This window comes from Stegastes partitus, unplaced genomic scaffold, assembly GCF_000690725.1.
Source record: "Stegastes partitus isolate 25-593 unplaced genomic scaffold, Stegastes_partitus-1.0.2 Scaffold324, whole genome shotgun sequence".
Lineage (NCBI taxonomy): Eukaryota > Metazoa > Chordata > Actinopteri > Pomacentridae > Stegastes > Stegastes partitus.
Genome location: NW_007578055.1, coordinates 84,247 through 91,224, shown reverse-complemented (window position 1 = coordinate 91,224; position 6,978 = coordinate 84,247). Strand labels below are relative to the sequence as shown.

General features: G+C 41.3%; 1 protein-coding gene across 3 annotated transcripts in view; it reads left to right on the top strand.

The window, feature by feature from the left end:
• The first annotated feature begins 4,065 nt into the window (after positions 1-4,065).
• The window catches only part of LOC103358652 (uncharacterized), a 21,326-nt gene continuing 18,413 nt past the window's right edge, over positions 4,066-6,978 (top strand). The window contains exon 1 of one of the 3 annotated variants that reach the window (XM_008283698.1): positions 4,066-4,262. The gene's annotated coding sequence lies outside the window, so the exon portion shown is untranslated. The remainder of the gene's footprint in view (positions 4,263-6,978) is intronic. The other 2 variants (XM_008283699.1, XM_008283700.1) reach the window with 2 other exon arrangements.

Below are 6,978 nucleotides of genomic sequence, written 5' to 3'. Positions count from 1 at the left end.
ACTGACCTAAAACAGGTAAAGTTTAGCCTGATTTAATATCAGACAGACAGCGCATGTAAACGTGTGTTTTCAGCTGTAAATAGCATCTTTCAACCTTAGTGCTCATCAAAGCACTTCATCCAGTCACACACACGGCGAACGGCGTGTACTTCTGTGTAACTTCACAGAACTTGAGCAGGTTTGCAAAGAAGAATGGGCTTTAAACTGCAGCGTCCGGATGTGGACGACTGTCTGAGATCCACCCCCACATGCTCAAGGCTGTAACTGCTGCCAAATGTGCATCGACTAAACGCCGTCTTGAAGGGGGTGAATACTTGTGCAGTCGCTTATTTTGCAATTTATATCTTTTTAATGATTTGACATCAGATGAAGGAACTCATTCCTGCCCACAGCGATTACTCTCTTTAACTCCAGAGTGCTCATATATTTGCTTTTCATTATGATTTATATTGTACGGAGCCCCTAAAGGGACGTGTTGGAGAAAGAAAAGAAAGGTGCCAAGATTTTTGTGGTGCTCACCAGATACTTATCTGGTGAGCGCCACATAGGGTTCTCGTGGGAGCGGGATACGGGGCGATGTGGGATGCTGGGAGTTTAGGTTCTTTGAAGGGAGCCGGAAGCAAAACTATTGTTTGGAGTGTTGTGTGTCTGTGTCTCAACCTGTGTGTCCGTAGTGAGATTTGTCAGTGCGTAAAAAGATTTCTAAATGTGTACAAAGACATTAGTAGATGAAAGCTACAAGTGCTGAGAACACAGACAAATCACCAGCTAGAAGTCTCACAGTTGGCTGTCTTTGTACGCATGACTTTTGCTGCACTTCTGCTGTGAGAGATTCATATCTGTAACTTCAGGGTTTCTTTGCCCTGAGCTCAGGCTCACAGGTTCGTTCATTCTGGCTGCTCACCACTCTGCTGCTCCGTGAAAGTTTTTGCTCAGCGACCTACAAACTCTTGTTCACGTATACCAGGCGATGACCTGGAATAAGAACGCCACACAGCCGGTGAAGAAGCCCCAAAAAAAGACTCCACTTCCTGAGAATCCTCAGGACGAACAACATCAGTCAGAGACTGCTTGTGTCTTTCTACCGCTCCACCATGGAGAGCATCCTCACCTACTGCCTCCGTACGTGGTTTCAGGAAAGAACTCCAGAGGGTCAGAGAAGGTCACTGGGTGCCCTCCACCCACACTGGAGGACCTTCATGGCTCTTTCTGCCTCAGGAGAGCCGACACCATCCTGAAGGACTCTCACCACCTGGGATACTTCCTGTTCGAGCTACTGCTGATGGTACAGGGCCATCAGAACCAGGACTAACAGACTGAAGAACAGCTTCTTTCCAGCTGCTGTCAGAGCCATAAACGCCTCTTTATCGTAATGAGTGCAACATATTGTTAATGTACAGCTGCCACTACCTCTGTCCAACATCCACCCTGTGCAACATACACTGTGCTTATTATTTAATTTCATCTTTTTTTATAGTTTTATATATATATATTCTTTTTTATTGTGTATAGTTGTTTACAAAGTTTCTATTTATATCTATATTTTTTTGCACTGAAAGGCCTGCCCCCGACTTTTCGTTGTACTCGTTCCAACGACAATAAAACGAATCTGAATCAGTGTTGCGTGTCATCCAAGACTCTGGGGGATCTGGGGGATCTGGGGGATCGCGCTGCCTGATTGTTTGCAGGCTGTGAGCCGGAACAAATACCAGAGTAGTGAATCTCACGACTGACACACAGATTGAGATACAGACACACAACTCTCCGAGCAAATAGTTTGGTTCACTTCAAAGAGCCTAAACTCCCAGCATCCCACATCGCACATAAAACCTGTGAGTCTCCTGTGAGCACCACATAGTTTTTCATTTTTTATTCTCTTCAACATCCCCGTGATATTTTTCCGTTGTGGTCACTCGACTCTTTCCACTCGGGGATCCGTGACGAAGTGGGTGAGACCTCCCGCTTCTCCTCACCACTTAACATCTCACATTACACCGTTTTCATTGTGTGCTGCTTTAATCTGAACCATGCCACGGACTATCAAAGGGTTTGTTTGCGTTAACATGTGACATCAATCTGTCTGTGAAGATTCTCAGTCATCCAGGTCACGGTTATTCTCGTGAATCAATCGGAGCAACTGGATTTGCTTGAGTTCCTCGAAGACGTTTCACTTCTCGTCCATTACTGATCCATTAATGGCTCCTTAAGGATATAAGTGTCTGGAAGTCTAGTCAATCAGAGCTGACTCATATCTCATATCTGGAACTCCCAAGTCAGAGCCGATGAAGCCTCTTGGATGAGAGGTAAAACGTCTTCAAGGAACTTAAGCGAGTCCATTTGCTCCGATTGATCCACGAGAACTTACATCAGCCATACGGGAAATAAAAGAAAAACCACAGCCGTTACTTTCAGTTATCACTTATCAAGTTGCAGCGTAAATGTGGTTTAATTGTCTGTTTCTTTGTTTGTACCTACTTTCCTTTGTTCCTTTGTTCTGACCCACCACACCGGGCTGGTGTTTGGCAGGAGGCCAGTCCAGCACTTCCTGAATTCATGGTGTTGGTGATGTCGGCGTGACACCTCTGGGTCAGACCAAGGGCAGTTTGTATGAAAAGGATCAATCAGAATTGGCTGTAGGTGTGAAGTTTTTCATGTAGAAATGCCTGCAAGTGTGGAATGTGTGCAAGGAGGAGGTTTGTGTATTTGTTTTCATCAGCGTTACAGAAGAGTCAGAAGAACAAAGTGTGAACTGAGCAGCTTGTGTAAGTAGATTCAGCCTCCTCAGGAAGGTGAGGCCAGAACGGGACATCATTTTGTGTCGTTATGAGTTAAAAAACATGAGGAATAAAAGTGGAGATATCTTGAGCAAGATCTGGCAAAACTTTCTCGGAATTGCTCAATAACTTTTGCAAGTTCCTGAGAAAGTGTTATGAGATCTCGTAAAAGCCACATCGATCTTATTGGGCGTTTTGTGAAAACTGTGCCTCTCATTAAGCACTGCTTGGATGTCTTTATATTTTAGGCCGATTTCAAAATAAAACTCTTGTACGGGTGGACGTCCTCCGCTGTCGTTTCTCCATACTGTCGTCCTCAAATGTATTCACAGCCTTCCATTAAAGAAAAGACAAAATTCACTACAGTCGCTCAAATAACTAGAAACTGAAAAAAGTAATAATAAATAAAAATTTGCTAAATTATACTTTAGTGAAATAAGATGTTGCTTTGAACTGTGGTTAAAAAGAATAATTTTAAAAAACAACACAAATTAGAGCACTTTGCTGATGAGCAGTGGGCCAGAATAGCTGTCAACAGGTGCAGAAGTCTGACTGAGAGTTACAGAAAACACTTGATTGGCTCAAAGGATTGTTCAACAGAATATTAGTTTACGGGTCCCATCATGCTTGTTTATATATATATATATAATCAATTTCAACTTATTTCAGTGACAGATGTTTTTTTCCTTCTTTAATGGAGGATATGAATACATCTGAGGACGACTGTATATATACCTATAATCTTCTTCTTCTTCTTTTTCTTCTTCTTCCACTATTGATTTGACGGTTGGCATCCAACGTTCAGGTGCATTACCGCCACCTACCAGACTGGAGCTACCTGTAGTTTTGCTAGATCTTGCAAAAGATACCTCCATTTTTTTTTTCTTTCTCCATGTCCCTTCTGGCCCTCCATAACTTTTAAATATAATTTTTTCCTTGTCAATTATTTAGTATTGTCTTGTTATTTTGAGTCTCACATGAACAGGAGAATAAAGTCTTCACCTTTTTGCACACAACAAGTCTGCCTCCTGTCACCTCCTGTGGGCAGAAATCGGTTTCCACTTTTCACATGTAAGAGTCTTTTTTTGGTGGAAGATTCTTCCACTTCCAGGGATGATGAGCTCTATCAGTGTGATATTAGAGGTATTAGATCACCTCCTGTGGGCCACAAAAGCTCCACCCTGCACCGGACAGCACAAATATATTTAGATATTAATGTGAAGCTGGGAACTTCCCACATTCACTTCAAGTTTACAGCCACCCACAGGTTTTGAGAGGGAGTGGGTTTGCTTTTAAGCCCTTTTTTTTATTATTTATTTATTTTGTGTTTGTTTTGGCATTCCGTGGTAATTAGGACCCAGCCTCTTAATCTGGAAACTCCAGTGATATCATAATCGAGGAGGAGAGACAAGACAGAAAGTGAAAGTAAATATGTCATTAAGAGTCAGCCTGGGATCACAGCGGACTCACACGGCAGACAAACGCACGGTAAGCTGCGATCACTTCACCGCCTTCTTCTCTTTCTTTTCTTTTTAAATGTATTTCTGACTGATCTGGGGAACAAATGTGCGCCCTGTTGGAGACACGAGTGGCTACTGTCGAGGATCTATTGCTGGAGTTAACGTGTGCATGCGCCGGCTGCTTGCAGGGTTTCTTAGCGGCTTTAGTGTGCGCAGTTTAGCGACAGAGAAAGCGGAATGAATGCAGGCTGCACAGACGTGTGTCCAGTCCAGGTTGTGGTTTGCGTTCAGAGGCTGCCTGACGTGATCCGCGTCCACAGACAGGCCCAGGCACTGATTTCTTCTGTGTTTCTTCATTTTCATCTGAATTTGTTGCTTCCCTTCCAATTAGCTTTTCTATGAAGAAATTAAGATACAAATATGAGTGAAGCAGCTCCGGCCGGCAGGTGGTATGGAAGACCATTAGTGCCAAAATTCTTGTCACTGGTGAAATTTTGGCAAAATGGTTTTTTTGTTTGTTTTTTTCATCATGAGCAGATAATGAGTCTGCTTAACAAATTTATTAGACCTTAATGTGAGACTACAGCTGCACTCAATAAACAGCACTGAAGAAGAAGCTTTATTGTCATTGTGCAAAAAAATACAACAAAATTGGAATCGTCTTTGTAGCGGCTAATAAAAAAGATAAAAAATGTGATACAAATAATAAAATAGCAATAAAATAAATACTCTGTTAAAAAATTTAAATTACAAAGTAATTACCAAAATCATTTTTTCTGTTTGTGTAGTGGTTAATACAGCAGTATGTAGAAGTTCTTCAACCAAAATCATATTTTTAATGCTAAAATATCATTATTGTTGTTATTGGCTTCCATGAATTTCAAATGTACTCTTTTACAAAAAAAAAAAGAAAAAGAAAAATAGCAAAGTCCAGTATTATTTCTTGATTAAGATGTCAAATTGTAGTTGTTTACTTGCATTCCTGAACAGAAAATGTAGTTTTAGTGGTTGAATATTGAGATGGATTAATTTCTGACTTCTGAGCGATGCTTCAAATTTGGGTATAAAAAGGTGATTTCAGTTTGAAATTCCTCATTTGTGTTCAAAATGGTAAAACGTCAAGAGCTGAGTGCAAATATGCATACATTAACAAATTAGACAGGTGATCTAATAAATGTGTTAAACCCTTTATATTTACTAATTAATTACTTCATCTAAAATTTTCCTTAAAAAAAAAGCAAAATTACCAATTAGTTTAATTTATTTCTCTTTTTTTGAGTAAGTGCATGTCACTTTATAATGCAGCACAGCTAAAAAAATTAAAAAGTGGACCTATTAAAGTGCAAAACTGTGGGTAAACTGAACACTCCAACATGATAGAAGTGGCTGTTTTATAAATACAGAGCAGCTAGAGCAACTCATTTTCTCCTTTTTGTGAAATCGTTCTCTGACTTCGGTTGTAGCTTTGAATCTTTTCAGAATAAAAGCATCGTCCAGCTGTCTTCCTTCACTAATGAGTCTGTCAGACAACATCGGTGTGATAAAATTAACGATGCGGAGCAAAAGCTTGAGAGAAGGAGGTACAACAACAATCAAACAATAACAATGAATCAAACTTGATTTTTTTCACTCTTGTATTACGGTTAATCATTAAATTCCAGCTGCAGCAGCAGTCATGTGGCGTCCGATTAACAGCGAAACCGTAGCGTGGGGGGTCTGGTTAGCTCGTGTAATGACTGACATGTGTAAATAACTAGCATAGCTCTGGGAATATTAAATCATCTGAAAATGTGCAGCGCAGGCTTCAGCAGGTTCTCTGTGATTACCAAGAAGCAGCTTATGATAAATTAGCACAGTTCTATACGCCTTTAGAACCACCAGTTTAAATCTGTAACGTAACAGAGGCTGGAATCAAGAGATTTTTTGACTTTCTTTCTTTAAATAAATAGATGAAGATTAATTTAATGCTTGCAAACTGACTGATTCATCATTGCTGGAAGAGAGTGAACCAGCTTATCACACTTACATTCTACTTATCAATAAACCTCCACAGTGGTGCTTTGGATTTCTTACACCTCTCCAGTAAGCAGGCAGCTAAAATGAAAAGAATTTTACGCAACGGCTTGTGTTTTGGCATTCGCGACTTGTGGGCCAGCAGCCGTCAGACGAGGTGAAGCCTGTCTGCTCTTGTCACACTTTCTCGTGTAGCAGCAAGACGTCCGTGACGCGCTCGCCTGCACATCCAGTCCATGCTGTAAGCACGTGAAGTGATGTGTGAAGTGGCTGCATGTCGGCGACCTCAGGCAAACCGGCGGGGAAGTCGATAAGAAGCTGGAACGTGAGCTGCCCTTCCTGTCTGATTGGTGTGTTTGCCCTCACGTGTTTGGAGAAAGTGCAGTCGAGAAATTCCAAACAAGAAAAAGGGTTTACACGGTGCTTTGGACTTAATTTAGTCACCAGGAAGCATGTTTAAAATAAGAGATGATGAGAGTGTGTTGTTCCAAAATTGAAGGGTGTAGTTTTCCCTCAGTTCTTGAAATAACAAACTCAGCCACAGAAGAAGTCGCTGAGCTGGACTCAGAGGGGATCGCCAGGAGTTTACCAAAGGGCTTCACCAAAGCCAGGATGTGAAGTGATGTTGATGTTTCTTGCTCCCAAGATCCATCTTGTAAACCAACAATGAGCTTAATCACTTCGAAATGAAGGGGATTTGACTTTGACAGGAGCCAACGCTGCTGTTTTTT